The following is a 23,378-nucleotide window of genomic DNA, read 5'->3' on the forward strand; positions in this document are numbered from 1 at the left end:
AGAGTGACACCTGGAATGCTAGGGTACACAGGGATTTTCTTCTGTGCCACATTGGGCTATTCCCCTTCTGCTCTGGAAGCCCCTCCATGGCTCAGTGACTTGAAATCTTTTTGAAAATGTCACTCTTCTTAGAAATGTTGCTCCATTAAGGTGAATGAGCTTACACTAAGATAAGCTTTATTAAGAAAAAAGAAAAGTAGACTTATTAGAATTTTTTTTAAAAAAAATGAATAAAGAGAAGGAAGAATTAAAATTAACAGCTATGTATAGAAGCAAACTGGAAGCAAAAACCCCACATCAAAATAACTGTGTTTCCCAGGTCAGATCTACCAAGCTGTGATGAGTTTAGTGAGCCTTGACTGAATCAGTTAAAGTGACTAGACTGCCCTACCCAGGTTCTCTTGTCTGATTGGCTCCATATTAGTTCTATATTTCAAGCTGAAGATTCATTAACCTCCCCCTCCTGCTCAGTCAAGAACATTCTGTACATTCTGTAATGCTAAAGTGTATTCCTCTTTATCCAACACAAGCAATAAAACACAAAAACCACACATGACAAGATACAACAAAGAAACAAACCTAAACTAAGTTTTAAAATAAAACAACACCAACAATCATCTGGTTCCTGAAAACACTAACAAAACAAAGCAAAATCCGAGTAGTTTCAAATATCAACAGTCACAAAATAATACACTTAAAAAGCTAAAATATTTTCAAGAGTATATTTTCTCTCAAAATAGAGGTGAAGAGGGAGGAAAAAAAGGTCAAATGACCGCAGAATACTTGTCCCCAAAACAAATGAACCCTGAAGATTTAAATGAGTAAAAACAGTACCTTATAAGTCACTGGTCTGATCTACGCACAGCTGTTCCCAGTGCCGACTCTTGTTTAACTGTCCACTGCCTTCAGTTTAAAGTTAATTCTTTCGGCAAAAAAGTACAGAGCTTGTCTGGAAAACGCTGTTTGGACACAAACCATTCCTTTCAAAGCAGTGGTAGCTATATTTAAGTTTTCTTGTAGAGGGGGATATAAACTCTTCCTGTAGCTAATTTTCTTTCTCCTCCTTCTCAGACTTAGTCAGTATCCTCCCATCCCATATATTGAAGAAAGAGACAGAGAGGGGAAAAAAAACCTACAAGGAAATATACCTTAAATAATGTAGTATTTGAGCATTTAGAAACAAAACAAAACAAAATAAGAAACAGGAATCATAGAAAGCTCATCAGGGCCTTAAATATAATTTAGCCCAGTGCCCTCATTTTGTAGATAAGGGAAGTGAAACCTAGAGAAAAATATGATTTGTATAAGGTCACTCACATGCCTAGTTAGTGCCACAGTTAACAGATAACCAGGTTTCACAACTCCTGCTTCAATGCTCTTTCCACTACACTAACATACCTAGGGGAAATGGTTTACCTTTTTCTCTATATCCTTGTATAATAAGCAAAGGAATTGACAGGGAGCAGTAACACAATTAGGATGTGAGAACTATCTCAGAGAAAACATTTCCTTTGGATTTAAAATCCTTAATATTGACACTTTCCCTATAACCTCCAATTTCTTTTTATATTGGGAAATAATCTTTTCCTTTGCTGATTGTCCAGAATATGTTTACAATTCAGGAGTTGCCATGTTTCAGGGGATGCTAACATCTATTAGTCCTTACAGAGTACTGCTTTAGTAAGGCATAGTGCTGTGACAGGTGGCAGAGTAAGTGTTCTACCTAGTATCAGCGATACTACTCTATGGCTCTTAAACTAGACACATATTTACTTTTATCACAAATCCCCACTTTCAATCTGTCAAGATTTTTTGAATACACACATTTGGTTTTGATTATTATTGATTGTATACTTTGCTAAATAAAACAGAGAAATAACATAATGATTTTCTTTGATGTCTTTCATGTATTTCCTATTTATTGGTGAATAAATTATTTTTCTCTAACTGAAGGAGTGATGTGCTTATTATAATAATTTTGTAAATTACCTTTTTGAAATGTATTCATTCATTCACTTATTTAACAAGTATTTATTGAATATAAATATAAGTAAGATCTATCTCATCCCTCCCACGTGAAATAGTGTAACAGACAAGCAATAATTTCCTTAGAAAAGTATGGAATTTTCAAATAAAATCAAAGGGTTTGCATGGGAAGTAAGGTCAATTCTCTCTAACGATTTCTTTATTCATTCTCACACTTCAAACACGTGTCCTCAATTTATTTATATCCTATCGATTGGGTTGCTCTAACCTTAAAACATCCTGCCCAGGTCAAGTAAACCAAAATATGAGGTGGGCCACATTGAAATCACTCTGGCCACTATTAATCTTTCCATTTGATCTGGCTCCTTAAATTTTAAAGCAAAATCTACTTTATACTTTGTAATTCTAAGACACAATGAGAAATGCTCAGATCATTCAAGGCCTATTTTCAAATTGCCACCCATTCTTTAACTCAGAAATACACTGTTTGGTTTTAATATTTCTCATCTACTTTTAAGGCATCTACTCTTGCCCTGTTCTTTGGCAGAAAGCAGTATGCTAATGACCAAATAATTATAAAAGTGTAATTAATATTTAAAATGACAATTAGATTTTCTGGAACACATTTTCCAAAATATTGAGAAAATAATGGGTATGATAGCACTTTTCTAATGCTGACAAATAAGCAACTGATATTCAAAACATAAATGTTGAGAAAGAAATTTTGGAAAACCATACTTCATGGTTTTTGACACAATGACAGCATCCTATTTGCCTTTTAGTCTCTTTTGATTATGTCTATTTCGGCCCTATGCAAAGGTTAAGCAACATTAATATGTCAAATGTGACAAGAGTTGGACACATTGATACATATTACTTGCATTTGCTAAAAATATTCCATATTTTCCTCTTACTTCTTAAGCTTTACTTTTGATGTTGACGGTTTTACCTTTAGTCCGTTAGAAAGAACAGGAAGGAAATATGAGTAAGACCTTGAAAGGTAGTAGGCCTTGAGGAGACATAGAGTTTTACATGGAATGAGTCAAGGTGATTCAGAGGGTTAAGTGGCTGCAGGAAGGAAGGAAAGAGTGAAGAGAAGTCACGGACAAACAGATTGTTTAGAACAGGAGTGGGCTGAGCCATAGACAATAGATTATGGGTATTGAATTCAAGAACCAAAGTCTCCTAAAATAGGCTAAACAAAGAAGGAACTAGCAATTTTGGTGACCAGTGAAAGCAATAGGAAATTGGCCTTCAAAGCTACTTCGAAATTCACGGCATGGCTCATCTCTACCCATTGGAAAGGAATTATGTGCTGTCGATATGTGATCCAATACAATCTAAAACGGCATAACATTTTTGCAACCATTTTTAAAACTGGTGTTCTGCTCTATTTGGGGTCCTTGGATGCACTCCAGGTTGCCCTACTCTGGGAATGCTCTGAATTTCAGAATACTAGTGTAGTTTAGTGGGGAATAGTCACTGTATTTTGAAGATTTGCCCTGTGGTGTTGAATTTCACTGATGGGAGAAATACTTCCAGCAGAGGTGAACTCCAGGGCAGGCTATATTAACATAGGGAAGGCAGTCGGAATTCTCTAACTCTTGATCTCCTCCTCTCAGTTTTCAGGTTTATAGTAACACTAGAAGAAGGCTTTTACTAAGAAATCCCAGAGAGTTCTTTGGTGATGCAGTGAAGAGTAGTGACTACATGAACAGCTACTAGATTCTAATATTCTATGCTTGGGGGCAGATTTCATGCATGGAAGTTCTTAACAGAAACTGACACACATAAAAATCTCAAGCATCAACTCTCTTAAACCAATTCCAGCACATGTGTATACCTCTCACAGTTCATTCTCCTCAGAGAATCAGATTCATCATTCCCCTCCTTGTACCCATGATTTCTCATCTTTCCCATCATTCCCCTGCTTTGCTGTTGAACAATTTCCCATGATTATTCTCCTTCATTCCTTCCATTGGTTTTCCATTGTTCTCTTGCTTTTCATTGTCCAGTGATTTCCCATAATTCCCCTGCTTCAGCCCTATCACAATCTCCCATTGCCCTCAGTATAAATACAAATGCCTAACCATGGCATCCTATGTACTACATGATTTAGCTTCAGTTAATCTTTCCTGCTGATATGGTTTGGCTGTGTCCCCAACCAAATCTCATCTTGAATTGTAGCTCCCATAATTCCTAGGTGTTGTGGGAGGGGCCTGGTGGGAGATAATTGAATCATGGGGACAGTTTCCCCTATACTGTTCTCATGGTAGTGAACAAGTCTCACGAGATCTGATGGTTTTATACGGGGAAACCCCTTTCACTTGGTTCTCATTCTATCTTGCCTGCTGCCATGTAAGATGTGACTTTAACCTTCCCTCATGGTTGTGAGGCCTCCTCAGCCAACGGAACTGCGAGCCCATTAAACCTCTTTTTCTTTATAAATTTACCCAGTCTTGGGTAAGTCTTTATCAGCAGCATAAAAATGGATTAATACATCTACTGAATTTCCTAACCTGCTATCACATCTGTGTGGGATGCTCCTCCCTTATATTTTCGCAGAATGATCTCCTTCTCATCATTCAGGATGATGCTACCAAATGCCACCTCCTCAGAAAAAAAGATTTCCTGACCATTCTGGTTAAGCATCCTCCCAACCACATATACCCTCCATCCCATTTCCCCATTTTAATTTTCTTTCATAGCACTTTCTATATCTGAAATGATCTTTTGTTCTTCCTTACTTACTATCCATTTTAGTAGTCAGTTGAACTATGTTTGCTATGTCTCCTCTAGAGTAAGTTTTATCAGATCAGAAAGATATCACGATATATAAATAGGATTAGAAACCTAAGATTTAGGTTTTTGAACCACATTACTCTTAATGTTCAGAACAGTATCTAGAATAAAACAGGCATTTGATAACCATTTCTTTAATGAATTAATTATACTTTCTGCATGAGCTACTATTCTTCTGTCAACAAACATTTAACGTAAGTCCATAAACATGAAGGCAAAATCTAATCGACTTCTGTAATTGACTTAACACTGCAAATCTCCCCTTGGCTCCAGCAGCTAGGAATGACAGGAAATGAGGAAAGAGCCCCAGCTGGGTCCTAAATAGTTGTATCTACATAAGATACCTGTAACCTTTCGAATTGTATTAACACAAACGCCAGCTAATATCTTGACTTGCCAAAATATCATCCGTGGATATATGTACCTAACTAGATATGTGATTACATTTACTAGAGGTCCTAAGAGCTTCCAGAAATCTCTTTCATTTCCTGAATTCTGTGGTAATTTCTCTTATTGAAACAGTAGATAGCCTAGAGCTAATTCTATCCTTTCCAGGTGGTTTTAAGAAGATGCCCTCACCTGCCAACTCTTCAGGAGCAAAGGCTAAATCTTTGCACTTGCAACATATGTTTTCTAAATGAAAAGGAGGGAGACCAAATAATTTTGGAGAGGTGAGCTCACAGATAATTTAATCTCCCATCTAAGCTCTGCTGCACACTCTTTCAGAGCCCTCCAGTGAACTGTAAATTAGATTTCCTCTCCTGTCTCATGTCCTACTGCTTACTAATTACCTATTCTAGTGAGTCAGCCTCTCTGGGTCCTGGGGCTCAGACACGTTGTGGGATAATGTGACTGACTCACCACACTTCAAGTACGGCCACATCAGAGAGGTGGTCATGTGATGGCAAGAGTGGGAGAGGGTGATTCTTTGTTAGGAAGAGAATAGTTTTCCCTAAGTGCCATGATAGCCCTCCTCCTGCGACAACCAGGGAGAGGGAATTTCTTGCCTGAGCATTGGTGTCACTCAGAGGCAAATAATTCCATTTAAAGTCATTAAAACAAAAAGTGCTATATTTTTCTATTGTATTGACTATACATTAATCTATGTATATAAATGGCATTTATTTCATCAATGGATCAAAGCTAAAATATTTATTAATTGCCTCTGTGGACAAGACCTTGTGCTAGCTTATGAAGTTTTTGTAATAATTTCTTGTTATCTCATTGATGATAACATTTCTTATTCAGAATACAAATTTCCCCAGGAAAATAAAGTAAAAATTCCTTTCTTCTTCCTTGAATTTATTGACGTGCCTATATTTGTTGAGGCCATATAATGTACCAAATGCTTGGGTACAAAGAAAACTAACTCCTGCCTCAGAAACCTTTGTTTTTGGAGGTGGGAGACATTTAGACTATTGTGGAGGTAAGCACTGCTTCACAGGGGAGCCTGGAAGCAGCAGGGAATTAAGACAGGAAGTAACCAAGGAAGGCTGCCTTGAGGAGATAAAACCAAAATACAATTTGAATGAAGAAAGAGAGGATTAACATTCCAGGCAGGAGATAGGGTACACTTGGGTCACTTCAAGTAGTTCTATAGAGCTGGCATGTGGAATGAAAAACCAAGACTGATAGATAAAGTATGCAGAAAGGAAGACAGGCAAAAGTCAGGCTCAGGGGTTTGTTTGTCTTTTTTTTTTTTTTTTTTTTCTTGAGTCAGAGTCTCACTTGTTGTCCAAGCTGGTGCGATCCTGGCTCACTGCAACCTCTGCTTCCTGGTTTCAAGCGATTCTCCTGCCTTAGCCTCCTGAGTAGCTAGGATTACAGGTGCCTGCCACCGCGCCCAGCTAATTTTTGTACTTTTCATAGAGACGGGGTTTCACCATGTTGGCCAGGCTGGTCCCAAACTCCTGACCTCAGGTGGTCCACTGGCCTCAGCCTCCCAAGTGTTGGGATTACAGGCGTGAGCCATCACGCCCGGCCTAGGAGTTTGGTTTTTATCCTCAAGGAAATGGGTATCTATTGAAGGATTTTAAATAAGGGATATTGTGGTTTTAGAATGCTAAGTGAAGAGAAAATTCAGGGACAGGTTGTCTAAAGGACTATGACATTTCTATGTCTAAGTAATACACTGTGGAAGTCTGAAATTAGGCAGGAAGGACAGAGAGAGAGATGGCCCTAAAGTTTATTTTAAAATTACTACAGGTAGAGAGATGTTCGAAGGCAAACTTACTCCCAATATCTCCATAAAATAATTACAGAAAAATATATTAATGTTAGAACTGGATGAAACAAGTATTTTATAAGAATTGATTATGTAAAAGACATTTTTCATACATTCTCTCTATTTGCAGATGAGGAAACTGAGGCATATAACTGAAAAGAGTGATTGCACAATTTAAAATCACATTCATCTGTCTATGAGGCGTGTATACTTTACACTAAACTGCCTGTCTCTGTAAGGGCAGCATACATTTCGGACATTTTTAAAACTTGGACATTGGGTGACTAGACTCAAAGACATTGTTTGGAGTATGATTTGGCAATATCTTAGTAAATTTCATGGGCAGAAAATTAGGTTTCCTAGGCATCAGCATGTACAAATATGAGATTCTATACATAAACAATTGTATTTGCATGGTTTCTATGGAACTACATATTTAGCTACTTTGCAAAGTACAAATCCTTCATCAACTTCCTCTTGATAATCTAATTGTCTTTACGCCTGGAAGACTTATTCACACACTATACTAGGACAGCCAGTGGAAACCAGAATGAAAGTCAATTTGGCAGATACCCTAGTTCCATCAAATCAAATATGGAGTTTCAATGAATCTAGGAAGGCAGGAAGTAAAACTAAGACATTGAATACAGAAAGGGGCAGATACAGCTCAAACGAGAGAAAATGCTGAGATTTGTTTTAAAGTTGGAATAGGAAAATTCCTTCTCTAACATATTTTATACCCCCTATGGATGACCCTATACTTACTGTCTAAACCTTAACTCTAAGAGTAAGAGGAGGCACTGCTGTTAACGACAATGAGATTGCAGATAAAATTCAAGACTCTTACAGGCAAACCTGGACACATGTCACCCTACCTATGAAGTTGGAATTAATACTGACCTAAAGATGATGATAGTATCAAGAATGAAGTCATAGGTCTTAGAGCAACTAGCTCCTGAGTCAGGAGATTCTTACACAATTTGGACACATTGCTCAATAGTCAATAATGAAGGCCAGATTAATAAACTATTTGTAATATTTTATTATTTTAGTGCCACAGTTTATTTTTATTTAAAAATGGCATAGAAAAACCAGGCACAGTGGCTCACATCTCTAATCCCAGCATTTTGGGAGGCTGAGGTGGGCGGATCACTTGAGGTCAGGAGTTCAAGACCAGCCTGGTCAACATAGTGAAACCCTGTCTCTACTAAAAATATAAAATTAGCTGCTCACCCATAGTCCCATCTACTTGGGAGGCTGAGGCAGGAGAATCGCTTTAACCTGGGAGGCAGAGGTTGCAGTGAGTTGAGATTGTGCCACTGTACTCAAGCCCGGGCAACAGAGTGAGACTCCATCTCAAAAAAAAAAAAAAAAAAAAAAAAAAAAAAGGGTATAGAACAATGCAAAATGATGAGGCTTCTCTTTTAGAAGACATTCCCAGATAATGGGCTGTGATGGTTAATTTTATGTGTAAACTTGACTGGGTTTAGTGATGCTCAGATAGCTGGTAAAACATTATTTCTGATTGTGTCTGTGACTGTGTTTCCAGAAGTCATTAGCCTTCGACTTAGGAGACTGAGTAAAGAAGATGGCCCTCACCTGTTTGAGTGGGCATAATGCAGTCTGCTGAGGACACGAACAACAGGCAGAGGAAGAATTTATTTATTTATTTTCTCCTTCTCTCAGACATTGGTACAACTGGTTCTCAGGCCCTCAGACTCAGACTGGAATTTACACCATTGGGTCCTCTGGTTCTCAGGCCTTCAGGCTTAGACTGGAACTACACCACTAGGTTTCCTGGGCTTTTAGCCTACAGAAGTTCATGGAAGGTCTTAGCCACCATAATAGTGTGAGCCAATCCCTCATAGGAAATCTCCTTCTATACATGTATATGTCTCCTTTTGGTTTTGTTTCTCTAAAGAAGTCTAATACACAGATATACAGTGTGTACTCTCCCATATAAAAGAACATATTTGCAAACACCGTGGCTATGAAATAGGGGGGCCCCCAAGCTATTTTGATTATTTAAAAAATAAGCACAGGCTTTATTTCTTCATTGTGTTCAATGTAACCATTAGTAAGTCAATATTAATGAGCATCCGACTAAATCAAATCTCAGTTTACTCTCCTGTCCCACCCCTGCAACATTCCTCTGAGGTGAGCACCTTCTTAAATGGCAAGTTTCCTTACTGGGTTAGGCCAATGGGAGGACGGGCACAGTGTGTAAAGCAAACATTCCCAGGTACAGACAGGAGAGATCAGTAAAAATTAATTAGGTCTCCAAACTTGGTTCTGTCAGCAAGTAGCTGTTTGACCTTGGCCAAAACATTTCACTTTACGGAGACTTTGTTTTCTCCTATATAAAATAAGGGGATTTAGTAAGATTATTCTTAAGGTTCTTTCAGATGCGAAATTTGACTATTGTCTGAGATAATTATCTCCCATATGTTTTAAATTTGCTTAAGGTTTATTTATCTTGGAGGATTAAGAGGATATCTGTTGTATTCTAAAGAAATTAAAACAGGCAGTTATTGAGAAAACAACTGTAATGGTAACAACAATAATGATTTCCAAGACTCCCAAGAAAACAAACCTAGGAAGTAGGGAGACATTTATTTTGTGAATAATAGGAGGACTATTAGAATTTTCTTAGGGGAGAAAGCATTAGATATAAAATGCGATACCACACTGTGCTGAATAATTTTTAAATATTAAGCTTACCCGGGCTCCCAAACACACTGAGGATTAAGATTCTTGAGTTTATACAGAAGAAGATTTCTCCCGGAAGTGTAAAGATGCTCCTCTACACTGTCATTTTTACAATAAGAGTGAATCCACATTTATAAGGTAGAATGCTGGAAATGAATAGAGGAGGCCCTTCATTGGTCTGTATTCTTTGACAAGTTCCTAGACAAACAAATGTGGTTCGGAAAATAAATTGCCCATCAGTGCTGGGGTATTGGCCAACCCCAATATATAAGTATACGTATATTTAAAGTTATAAGTATATGTAAAATTTAAAGTTCCTACCTTCTCTACCCTCACCAATACTATTCTTAAGGATTAACCACTACTGGCCAGGCGCAGTAGCTCATGCCTGTAATCCCACCACTTTGGGGGGCCAAGGTGGGCAAATCATGAGGTCAGGAGTTCAAGACCAGCCTTGCAAACATGATGAAATCCCGTCTCTACTAAAAACACAACAAATTAGCTGGGCATAGTGGTGGGCGCCTGTGATCCCAGCTACTCAGGAGGCTGAGGCAGGAGAATCGCTTGAACCCGGGAGGCAGAGGTTGCAGTGAGCTGAGATCAGCGCCACTGCACTCCAGCCCAGTGACAGAGTGAGACTCTGTCTGAAAAACAAGAAAAAAGGAAAGAAAGAAAAAAAAGGATTAACCACTACTAACAATTTACTGTGTATCCATTGAGATATCAAGCTATCAATATCTATCCATATATATATATATATATATATACACTTATACACACATATGTATATCCACAAATGGGTTTTTGGAAAGAAAATATTATCTTTATTCCAATTCTTGCCATATTTATTAAATTTGTTGACATTATTTATTTATTTATTTATTTATTTAAGATGGAATGTTGCTCTTGTTGCCCAGGCTGGAGTGCAATGGTGTGATCTCCACTCACCATAACCTCCACCTCCTGGGTTCAAGCAATTCTCCTGCCTCAACCTTCTAAGTAGCTGGGATTACAGGCGTGCACCACCACGCCCAGCTAATTTTGTATTTTTAGCAGAGATGGTGTTTCTCCATGTTGGTCACGCTGGTCTCTAACTCCCAACCTCAGGTGATCCACCCGCCTTGGCCTCCTAAAGTGCTGGGATTACAGGCGTGAGCCACCACACCCGGCCTGTTGACATTTAAAAACAAAGAAACAAGCAAAACAATAAATGTGTCTTCTCTTCCCATCAAAAAAATCTCCATCCTTAAACCCTCAGATTTAACTGTAAAACTTATCAGGAGGTTAAGAAAAACAAGTGCAACGATACATTACTAAGAGTCAAGATGCTCAGCAAAATGAGTACCTAATATATGTTTACTGATTTGAATGAATGGATGAATCACACCAATGACCCTAATCTCATTAATCTGGGAGAAACTGCTAGGAAATAACCACATGTGAATTGACTTCCCTCATATCCATTCCTCCTTTTATCAAGTATTCAATCATCGCTTTTTTGAATGTCTTTTAATCACTGTTTTTTCATCAGGATGACTATTTCTAATATGAATATTTCTAATATGAATATTATATTTTTCATCATCACTATTTGACCATTTGGCAATAAAAAGATCCTCATCCTTCATCATAAATTAGGCTCTATAGTGTCTCTGTCATCATTCCAATCAACATTTGTAGGGTCTATTAATCCCAGTATCTTTGTTGAATTTACCTTATCTGAGACTAAGAGATGTTAATATGTTTGATGTCAGTTTAATTTTTAGGTCCAGCAGGAGACCCTAAAAGGATAGAGGAGGAAGTTTTTCTCCCCTACACAGGTGATCTAATCTTTAGTTGTTTCTATCACTTTTTTTTTTTTTTCAGTTAGAGTCTCACTCTGTCACCCACGCTGGAGTGCAGTGGCACAATCTCGGCTCACTGCAATCTCTGCCTCCTGGGTTCAAGCAATTCTCCTGCCTCAACCTCCTGAGTAGCTGGGATTACAGGGGTGCGCCACCACGCCCGGCTAATTTTTGTATTTTTAGTAGAGACAGGTTTCATTATGTTGGTCGGCTGGCCTCAAACTCCTGACCTCGTAATCCGCCTGCCTCAGCCTTTCAAAGTGCTGGAATTACAGGCATGAGCCACCGCACCCGGCTATCATACTTGATTATTTTAGATTTGACAAGGCATTTTTCGGATTTTACTTTGCCTGCTCAACTCAGAAGAAGCATTCTTTTCCTGCTGTATTATCACTCTTTGAGCTCATAAACACTGATTTTATGGTTTCCTTAAGTCCTTATACAATTGGGTACTTGTGGATGACTTTAGATTTTCATTTTTTTAAATCCAATCTTCAGATTTTGGATAAAAAAAATCAAACTATATGTGCCATCCTGTTTTCATTTGCTCTCATCTTTCTTTTTAATTATTTTATTTTTATTGCTAACATTTTGCTATAACTTGTTTGCAAATTGTCATGCCAATTTATTTCTCTTTTCTCATGGTTAACACAGCAGCCGCCTCTAAACAGTCTATTTTTTTGAGACTGTAAGGGCAAGTCTCTTTGACACCTTTCCCACCTTGGTAAAACACTGTTTATGTTTCAGAATGCCTCAAGATTTTCAAGTTTAGAGCAATTCCTTTCCCCAACAGCCATTTCCAAAGGCCAAGCTATAAACAGAATTTAATAGTGTAAGCATTGTAGCATTATATATACAAACATGCACTCTATTCCCCAGTTCACACATCGGATCATTTGGCAGATAAAAACAAGGGTAACAGAGTTTAACTCTGACCAAGAATGTCATAGTTTGCTAAGAGCCTTTCTCGCTGCAATAATACATGACACCTGTTAACATCAGCTAGAAAATATTTTGTTCTACCATGACTAAAATATGCTACTGAAAATTTAAAACATTGTTTCTTTTCTCTTTAATCATTTTCCCCTTTGGGGTAATCTATATGCCAGAGAACAGGTATCATTTTTATTTTTCATCCCTCCTAGGTACTCAGTTTGCTTTTGTTGTTGTTGTTGGGATGCTCTGTTCAAGTTTCCAGTGTTTATGACTCATACAGACAACTCCTCTTCCTCTTCCACAGCAATTCCATAAAGCATGTTGTAATTTTAGGGTATATAATAAAGGTGATGAAGCATTCACATGTGAATGTGTGAGGTGTATGTATGTCTCTCTTGTGTGTATATATGTGTATGATGGTGACATAATACATTCATAACAAACTACACCTAAAAAGGACATATCTATATAAAAATGGTCAGTTGGCAGCAGTGCAATCTGGAGAGACATTTAAGTTTACTCATAATCAAAACATTAAAATATTATTACCTGAAGACTTCAGCTAGGAAGAATAAACACACATCATTTACAACTATGGTCATACACTGCTTAACAATGGGGATGCATTATGATAAATGCAATTAGGCAACTTTATGTTGTGTGAATGTTGCGGAGTATACTTACACAAACTTAGATAGTATTGCCTACTACACACCTGGGCTATGTGGTATAATCTATTACTTCCAGGCTACAAACCTGTATAGCACTGTGCTGAATACTGTAGGCAGTTGTAACACAATGGTAAATACTGTGTATCCAAACATATCTAAATATTGAAAAGACATAGTAAAAATATGGTATTATAATCTTATGGGAAGAGTATCATATATGCAGTTTGTTGTTAACCAAAACATTGTTATGCAGTGCATGACTGTATTTGTTAAACATTAAAATTGTGAGAGTGTTTGTTTGACTTTGAGAAGCCGTGAAAGGCAGGTAAACCCAGTGTAGTTTGTGGTTAAATGACCTTAGTGATTTATTCTCAAGTGGGAAGCACTTGGCATAAAAGGGGAATTTTGTATTTCCTCCTATTTATGCTTTCACCTCAGAAGATTTTTCATCTGTTTTTTTACATGCTGTTTCATTGTTCACTGTCTTTAGTCTCCAAGGAACAAGTGCATATTCTGCCAATAGATGCGGGGTCATATTAGTCTTTAACATGCATAGGAATCACCTGGGAATCTGCCTAAACATGCAGATTCTGATTCTGGCTCCAGGGTAGAGATCCAAGAATTTGAATTTTTAATAAGTTCCCAAGTGTTGCTGCTAGTGAATGGCAAAGATCTGGACACTAATAACCGAAAAAGAGTAGTTCAATTTTAAAAACCTAGAAGTGCTATGGCAGCTCAAGAGCAAGGAATTATTTTCATGTGTTAAGTTGCAAGACCTCTATATAAGTGCAGAAAATTCTCGACTCTTCTTTTAATATTGTTATGATTGTTTCCTTCTCTATGTTTTCTTTTTCTGTGTGTCAGTTTATTGATTGCCAGTCCCTGTACCCCATCTGTACTTCCTTTATTTATATATAGAAGAATGGTTCAATCACAATATTCAGGATTAGGAAATAGGGACAAGATTTTGATGACTTTTCCTCCCTGGGCTCTAAATATTTTGATTTTGTATCACCTTGTTGATGTTACTTTAGGCTGAAAAGAGATTGTGAAGTACAAGAAATCTGACTAATGATTAAGTGCAATGGATAAACAGTTTCAAAATTTGTACCCCATAATTCATAAGGGTGAAAATAAAATAAATTCCTGCTGGCAAAAAAAATTTACAAAAAATCTAACAAGACCCCAAAGCAACAAACAGCTATGCATTTGAGTGTAAATTTATTTTTGCTCTGCTGTCAGCTTTTATAACCAAAGAACTGTGCTGTATGTGAGATCTTGTGTTTTAAAAGAGAGCGGTTATCACTGATTTTTATCAATGTACTTTTCGTATGAAAAGCTGGTCTCTGTCTTTTAAACCTAGAATTAGAGAGTATATTTTCAATTTTCATGATAAACACTTATATCCATTCTTACTATTGCCATTACTTTCCATGCTTATTTTGTTACTTTTATCCCTCTGAAACTTCAAGTAAGTAGTAATTTTTTATCTAATTATATTATTTCTTAATATACCAGAAGCTTGTAAAGAGTAGTATATGCCGACAACTCTCTATTTAAATTACTATGATGCTTAGAGATGTAAGAAAATATATAAACCCTTTTCATGCCTAATTATTTTTCCATATTGTCCCCAAAATCTTTTTATTACATGGACCTTAGTGAATCTTTCAACTCATTTTTCTTAGTGCTTATTGGGTAAACATTAATTATTTATCTAGAATCCATAGATCACACCTACATGCTCTAAGCTTAGTCTATGAATCAGTTAAAACAAAAACATTTTAATGCCACTCGCAGGTGTGCTCTAATATTCTACTCATTACACAATCCAATTCCCACACCATAAAATTATTTTCAAGTCAGGCTCACCATACTAAGTTAAAACATACAGTTTTATGCAATAGCTACCTTTCACCAAACACAGCTTTTTTTCTAGCATGTATAGTGTATTCAGTTGAAGAGTTTACTTTCATTTAAACATTAGTTTCAGGAATTAAAATGTAAAGTGTGATTCTTATGCTAATCATTCACTTAAAAGCCCTAACAAATGTTCCTCTTCTATTGCGTGGAAGCAGATATAGACAAACCTCAAACTTAATCAGCCATTTGGGCCAAAATGTCTAGATAAGGTAAAAATCTTTAGATCTTCTCTATGATAACATATGCCTTTCAAGGGGCAAGGAACAAGCATTACTGGTTTGTTTAAACATAAACACAGGCAGAATTAGTACAAACTTTCTGAAGTGCAAATGCTAATAAGTAGTTGTATAATGAGAGATCTTTGAGAATTACAATAACAGAAGAGGAGATCTACTTATGCCATACCAAAAATATTAATATAGAATGCCTCTCTCCTTGTGAGCATTCAGAAAGTGATCCCTCACCCAAATAGCTTTTGTTCATAGAAACAAAAGTCAGAAAATGTCCTTGGTTTCTCCTCTGTATTCACTGCTGGTAAAAAAAAACCAATTACTCTGGGGCCTGAAGAAAAGGGGAGGAATGGACCTCCAGTTTCTGTAAACAGCTCAACCCTAACAAAATCTCAGATCTTGCTTCTCAATCAATACCAAGCTCAGTGGTTAAAAGAGCTACATCAAACCTGTGTTTCGTCTGGTTAATGATATCAGTAAAGGTTGTCTCTACGAAGAATGAAAAGGCCACTAATCAAATTGCAGTGACTCCATCACATCATTATTGCTTAGGAATGCGTTTTATTGATTGTTTAAGTATTTCTGTGTAGAATCCCCTTCCTTTTAATGCATTGATGAGAGCAGCGAAGAACAACAGTAAAATGTTGCCACAGAAGCGCCCTCACACTACAGTAGATAGATAAGCAGATCCCTTCAACATCTCTCTTTATGATAATAAATTTGAAATTGAGTAGGAAGAGGTAAAAATTAAAGAAAAATTGGAGAAAAGAAAATTTGGCTTAGAGATTTTTTGGCGGTAAAAAGAAACCATCAATAAATTCTTCAAGAAACTCTCAGTGTTGTCAGTAAACTCCTGGGTATTCAGCATGACATGTGATGCTAAATTATATACATATACATACATATATATTTGAAAATCTACTTCCTTACAGATCTTACATTTTTGGGGAGAGATGGAAAATTAACATTAAAAATGAAGTGTGATATGTACACTGATATTAAAAATATAGGATGTTGACTTTTGGATTTTATGTACAATGTTAATGTAAATATCAATTCTGTTTATTGCTGCTTTTGCATTTTGTAAAAGCCTTTAGTGTGAAGGACTCTAGCTCTTGTATGCCTGGTAAGAAAGCATGCATTTGTGATTGCTTAGATGGTATTTATTAGTACATCATATACTTCTGAAAACTCAAGACTGTTACTCCATCATTATTATTTTGGTAAGGTATTTGAAACATGTTCACTCTTCAAAATAAAGAAATACATGAATTATTAGTAATACTTTGGGAGAAGTATTTGAAAGATTTTCACCTTTCAAAATAAAGAAATAAATGAATAAAGAAACAAACAAACCAAAAAATAAATGAATAAGTAATTCTGGACACCTCCCTTTGCCTCTGAAGGCTCTGGGCCCCTCTACTTTCTTACTGGCTGGTAGTTTCATTCTGAACTTCCAATCCAGGTCTCATTCTCAATCTACCCTATCCCTTGCCTCTTGTTGTTGGTAGGTGTTCTCTCCCTAGGGAACCTCAATTATTCCAGTGGCACCAGGGTGGATCTAATGGCTTCCCTGCAAGATGGAAGATGCCATTAGATGCTAAACTAAGAGGTTTTATTACTTGGAAAATATAAGAAACAGCTGTTCATGTAAGTGCCCCTGGCATCCTGGTTAATCATTCTTGCAAATAACATTAAATGGGATACAATTCTGGATTGCTGCATTTGGTTTTTTGCCTAATATAAGAAAATAATGGCCTAGTCACCTTAGCAGAAAGTCAGTGATTTATCACAAATGATTGCTATATTTCACGCTTTTTCAGAGTTAAGTAACAACACCAAATTACTCCACTTGGAATATTAGCTTCCTGCAACTATAAAATATAAGAATCTGGCAGTAGGTATATATCCAAAATACTAATATAATGTATGGAAGATGCAAAAAATGGTAAAATGGTGCTTTTAGAAATGTTTTACGTTTTAAAAATGTAAGATCTGTAAGGAAGTAGATTTTCAAATATATATGTATGTATATATGTATAATTTAGCATCACATGTCACATTTCATAATAATAGGAAAATCAATAGTCCAAAAGAAGACTTAAGCTATTATGTCACGAAATTTAAAATGTGCATTTGAAAACAAAATCATAGATTCTTTGTTTTATATCCTGTCGTCTTGTTTTACTTTTGTTAAAAGAAAGAAAAAAGCATTTCTAAGCTTGTTGATCTTCACAGTTATTCTAGTTAAACCAACTGTATAGAGTAAATCTCTTCCTTTTAGGCACATGAGAGAATTCTTTACATAAGTGTAATAGAAAATTATTTCCTGGTGGGTCAGCCGTTGGAGGAGCTTCTGGCCAGAACTTGGGGTTTGGAGTCAGACAGACCTGGAAGAATCCCGGCTCATTCACTCATGGCCTGTGTGACCTTGGGCAAAGTTTTTAAACACTGTTTCCCCTCAATTTCCTATTTTTTCAGATAGAGATCACTTCCTCACACATTTGTTTTAAAGAATGATTCAGCGAAAATACACAAATTGCTAAGCACAGTCACCTGTAAAACAACACAGTTTTGTTAATTATAATAATTGTTAGCTTATGTTAACTAGGTTTGGTACAGAGTAGGTGGAGCAAATGGGAAGGCTAGCAGCAGGGATGTGTTTTCCCTCGCCTGGATTCTCCTTCAATCGCTGTCCTTTCTTTCCTTCTCATTCTCAAAGAAAAAGTATCCTATGGTTTTCTGTACATGAGCCAAATGTTCAGAGAGTTAAATATTAATGTGTAAATGATGTATCATGTTACAGGTTTTTAAAAATAAAAGCGAATGAAATTTCTTAATGATACTGGTGGTTGCTCCGTAATGTAGGTTAGTATTTGGACACTATTTTGAACAAATCATTCTTTCTTAAATAATGTTCTCTATTCACCCATAACCACATGACACTTCAAATGGAAAACTGAGTTTAAGTAGAATACTGAAGATGTATCCACTGTTGGGATGTATTTATACTTGCTGGTGGTGCAATTTTACCATGGCCACTGGCCAACTGGCTGAGTTCTTAAAAAGTCAATATAAAGGCTGTGAGACATAAACAGGAACTTTGGGGAAGAAACAAAATAGCACTGTTGATCATAATATAGCCGTTACTATGGACTCAGTCTTCCTTCTCTCTGCAAACACCTTAAAACCATTTGCTGGTTCACTGAAAGCTGTGCTTTTCTCAGGAAAAGAGCATCCAGCATCCAGAAGGTTAAAACCTTTGTAGTGCTGAGGTAAAAAGACATCACCTCAGCTGCCTGTACCTTGAGATATCCACTGCTTCTGAAATTCACCTTCATTACATCTCCCAGAGAACGTATAACATATATGTTAGGCATCTTTTTGATTAATCTGAGTCTCCAACCTGTTCTCATACTGCATTCATTCTTCATTCAACCCACACATCAGAATCACATTATTTTCTCTTAAAATAAAAAAGTCTTCACCAATCTAGTCAGATTTCCAAATGGATTTCTCATTGGTTTCCCTTTAACCACTTCCATTCAGTTTTATCTTTCCCCTTCTCTTGATCGCTCCTTCCAGCTTGGAGGAACCAACAGGAGAATTCACTCACATAAACCAAAGACCAGTAAAGATTCCCATGTACTCCAGTGGACTCTTTTAGGTGGATGCAAGTGAATGCTAAGAGATGAGACTGGGAGAAGAGAGCGTTCTTAGCCACTGAGTCCATAGTGAAACTAAAGAAAAGACATCACAAGGCCTGGAGAAATATCTCTAGAAATATCTTGGCTGCACTGATGAGATTTTGGGTGCATATTTCTTTAACTGTGATAAAACATGAAATAACAAGAGACAATCGAATTAGGAAGAACTCCAGCTATCTCCAAGCTGTTTGTGATCTGAAGCACTACTGGGGAGGTAATTGTGGCTGATACACCACCACAAAAGATTGAGAACATCTCCCTCCTGTAATAATCAGACTAATGTTTTCCTCATTATCATGTCTTCATTTTTCCTGCCCGACAATACAATGACTGCAGAGGTCTCATTACTGTTTTCCATATTTTTGTTTTAAATTATTGATAAGCTCTAGTAGGGCTGACATGTGACTGAAAACCAGCCGTGGCAGGTAGTTAAGAAATAGTTTTCAGAGAACCATTGGAACATAACACATATGCATCTGTCAAGATTGGAAAGCAGAAAACATACATGAGACACAGTTGGGCTGTTCAATTTGTTAACTACGTGGGGCAAGTCAAATGTCTCCTGAATGCAATATGTTAGAACGGGGCTAAAGTGATAGGACTTGAACTCTTCCAAGCTCCGGGCCTTTTGGCTCCAGGTCTTCTGTTTTTTGGCTTCAGGCCGTCTGTTCTTCCTGCATCTCATTATGATAGCAATTATAGTCCAAACAACATCATATGGCAATGATTTAATTGGCTCAAGTCCTGCTCCAAAGGTAAGTGTCATAGACTTTTTGGTCCTATTCCCCACTTTTCCTGTTTGGAAGCAGATTACTCAAATAGCAGAAATAAAATGTCATTTCTGTTGCCATATGGGAAACTTAATGCTACAGTTCAAGAAAGACTCATGTAGAAAATTCTGTTTCTTAAATGTGGCATGTAAAATTCCATTGCAGTAAAAAAGGATGACATTTCATATGGTTGAAACATTTACAATTAAGGAGTATAAAACCAAAAGTCATGACTTGGTCAGTCATAAAACTTTTTCAAAACCTTGATATGTAAATATTACTATAGATCTCAGGTTAATCAGCATAGAGTGAACACTGAATAATATTTTAGCAGTATTATGGAATATTAAAATAATGTAATCCTGAACCAGTTAAACTAGACTTCATTTCAGTTAGGCCAATGTTTAGGTTTTGTTTTTTACTATTTGGGATTAAAATCAGATGTCTCATTGAAATAACTTTGTGTTGTTTAAATTAAAGAATAAATGGAATTAAACATTTTAACATGTCATTTAGTAAAACTGATTTTTTTTTTCAGAAGAAATAAGGAAGAAAGTTTGTTTGATTTTTACCAAATGAAACCAAAACCCCACAGCTATCTGTAACATTTTGGAACTGTGAGTTAATGAGACACGTTTTCCTCTCATCTTTAAGTCTTCTTGTCTCTATCTCTGAGTCTTGAAAATGGAGATGAATTGTCTTTGTTCACATCCTAAGTGGTTGCAACACACAAGGTTTTTTGAAGAGAGAACTTCTGTTTCATTCCAAGAATTGATAAAGCTTGTTGATAGTTTCAAGCTAACAATCAACTTGTTCCCCCTTTCGTGTCTGTTTCATGTATCACCCTTCTTTCCATTCCCACTGCCACTGTCCTTTTACATAGCCTAATTTCCCCAGACCTGGACAATTTCGCCTCCTTTCTAACATACCCTTGCCTCCAATCTCAGCCTCAGTCCTATAGACAGAGAAACTATCCTTAAGTGCAACTCTGATCATGCGACTTGGTGTGGATACCTACCAAAGTGATTGCTGAGTAAATTTCAACCCCCCTAACACTCTCCATAAAGCCTTTTATAATCTGAGTTCAATCTCCTTGCCAGTATTACAGCCATCAGTCCTCCTTCTCTAGTCAAGGTAGTATTGATTAATTATTCCATTCCTTTTTGCTAACATATTTTCACAACTTTGTTGGTAAAAGTCCTATCTATATTTTGAGGTCTGGTTCAGGTGCCATTTTCTCCATTAAGTCTTTTCTGCTTCTTCTGGCAAAAAGTAATTTCTCCCTTCTTTATGTTCTTCTAACATTTGGTTATATCTTTCTCCTATGGTCGTTATTAAATTATTTCTCCTAAAGTTATTATTGTATGATTTCACTGTTTGTGATTCGAATGCAAGGGTCCCCAGATGATACACAGGGAAAAACTAAAATTGAGATTAATATTTTTCCAGCAGTATTGGGAATAAAAGCAAGATTCTACAATGGTATTTTATATTTGTCCTTATTGAACATCTGATAGTCAAATTTGGGAATTAAAGTGCAATTTTTTTTCTGTAAATTGCAAGCTAAATTGTACAGTTCATGCTGTCCTGTGAGATACATTCAAAGAAGTAAGGTAACAATAAAAAGGATAAAAATATAGTTTTCCTATTCAAACCTCATCAGCAAAACTATATCAACTTCTGAACGCTAAGCCTCTCTTTTCTTTGGAATGGTCCTGGGGTGACTCACACATAATTTTCCTTAACAGTTCTTAATGTTCTCCTCTTCCAAAGACTTTGGTCTCTATGCCTTTGATGCTCACTGTGTGGCACATGAATATTTGAACCACTCTTCCCTTTTGTCTTCATCTTGTCCTTGCCACCTTCCACCAAGTCGTTCCTCCTTGTGATGTCTTACAAAGTCCTTCCTCTTGTCCATCTTCCCACTTTCCTTCCTCCAATGTGCCATGTGCAATGAGGTGCCAGGCTCATCTCTCATAGCATAAAACCGCAAAGCAACATGCTCACAACCCCTTGCCCAAATTTCCTTAGGAGACAATATCAGAGGGTAATGAGAGTGACAGTCTTCCCTGCAAACATGCAATCTATAAGGAGCTGGGGGACTTCAACTCCTCATGAGCTGGAGTTGAGCACCTCCTTACCTGCCATCTATTGTCTACAAGTCACCCCTGCTTACTAGAGAGGTTGCATCACTATCCCTCATTTCTCACTGCTGGTCTTTAGGCCTTCTCTCTCAACATCCACTCACAGGTGGCTTGATTCCTCTCATGGGCACACACGATAGGCTCCCTTTGAGGACCCTTACACTTGTAGGTACATGGCTATCTCCAGGAAGATAACTGTTACATTCCTTAGCATTGACAGTCTCCTCTCATTGTACTAGTGAGGTTATATTTGTCTTTTATTCCAGTTTTGGTGAAACACACGTACTTACATGCATAGATCACTGATGCCATAGTATTTTTGACAGAAGTAGTAGGGAATACACTTTTAAAACCATTAGGCTTTTTTTTTTTCCTTTATCTTTCAAAGCACATAATATAGCACAGAAATTTCCTAAAGAATTGGTTGCATTAGCCAACAGACACATGAAAAAATGCTCATCATCACTGGCCATCAGAGACATGCAACTCAAAACCACAATGAGATACCATCTCATTCCAGTTAGAATGGTGATCATTAAAAAATTAGGAAACAACAGGTGCTGGAGAGGATGTGGAGAAATAGGAACACTTTTACACTGTTGGTGGGACTGTAAACTAGTTCAATCATTGTGGAAGACAGTGTGGCGATTCCTCAAGGATCTATAACTAGAAATACCATTTGACCCAGCCATCCCATTACTGGATATATACCCAAAGGATTATGAATCACGCTGCTATAAAGACACATGCACACGTATGTTTATTGTGGCACTATTCACAATAGCAAAGACTTGGAACCAACCCAAATGTCCATCAATGATAGACTGGATTAAGAAAATGTGGCACATATACACCATGGAATACTATGCAGACATAAAAAAGGATGAGTTCATGTCCTTTGTAGGGACATGGATGAATCTGGAAACCATCATTCTGAGCAAACTATCGCAAGGAGAGAAAACCAAACACCGCATGTTCTCACTTATAGGTGGGAATTGAACAATGAGAACACTTGGACACAGGGCGGGAAACATCACACACTGGGGCTTGTCGTGGGGTGGGGGGAGGGGGAGGGGGGAGGGATAGCATTAGGAAAAATACCTATTGTAAATGACAAGTTAATGGGTGCAGCAAACCAACATGGCACACATATACATATGTAACAAACCTGCACGTTGCGCACATGCACCCTAGAACTTGAAGTATAATTAAAAAAAAAAAAAAAGAATTGGTTGCACTGACCCCTTGCTGCCCTCTAGTGAGTGTCTGGTATATCCCTCAGTGTTCCAATCAGGATGAAAGTAGACTTTGGTAAAAACAAAGACAGAGATGACCTGGCCCAAATGTGCTACAATTGACTTACTCCAGCCTCAGAAAGATTATCTGGCCTCTAGAGAAACACTGGGCTTCAGAAACCAGAAACTGTGCTACT

General features: G+C 37.1%; 1 protein-coding gene across 5 annotated transcripts in view; it reads right to left on the reverse strand.

Moving 5' to 3' along the window:
- The window catches only part of ARHGAP24 (Rho GTPase activating protein 24), a 532,908-nt gene that overhangs the window by 235,086 nt on the left and 274,444 nt on the right, over positions 1-23,378 (reverse strand). Inside the window, exon 1 of one of the 5 annotated variants that reach the window (XM_050790452.1) lies at positions 835-23,007. The exons of the other annotated variants lie outside the window; for them this stretch is intronic. The gene's annotated coding sequence lies outside the window, so the exon portion shown is untranslated. Of the gene's footprint in view, positions 1-834; positions 23,008-23,378 lie in introns of those variants that run through there. 5 annotated transcript variants of the gene reach the window in all.

The sequence above is a fragment of the Macaca thibetana genome, chromosome 5, assembly GCF_024542745.1.
Source record: "Macaca thibetana thibetana isolate TM-01 chromosome 5, ASM2454274v1, whole genome shotgun sequence".
Classification (NCBI taxonomy): Eukaryota; Metazoa; Chordata; class Mammalia; order Primates; family Cercopithecidae; genus Macaca; species Macaca thibetana.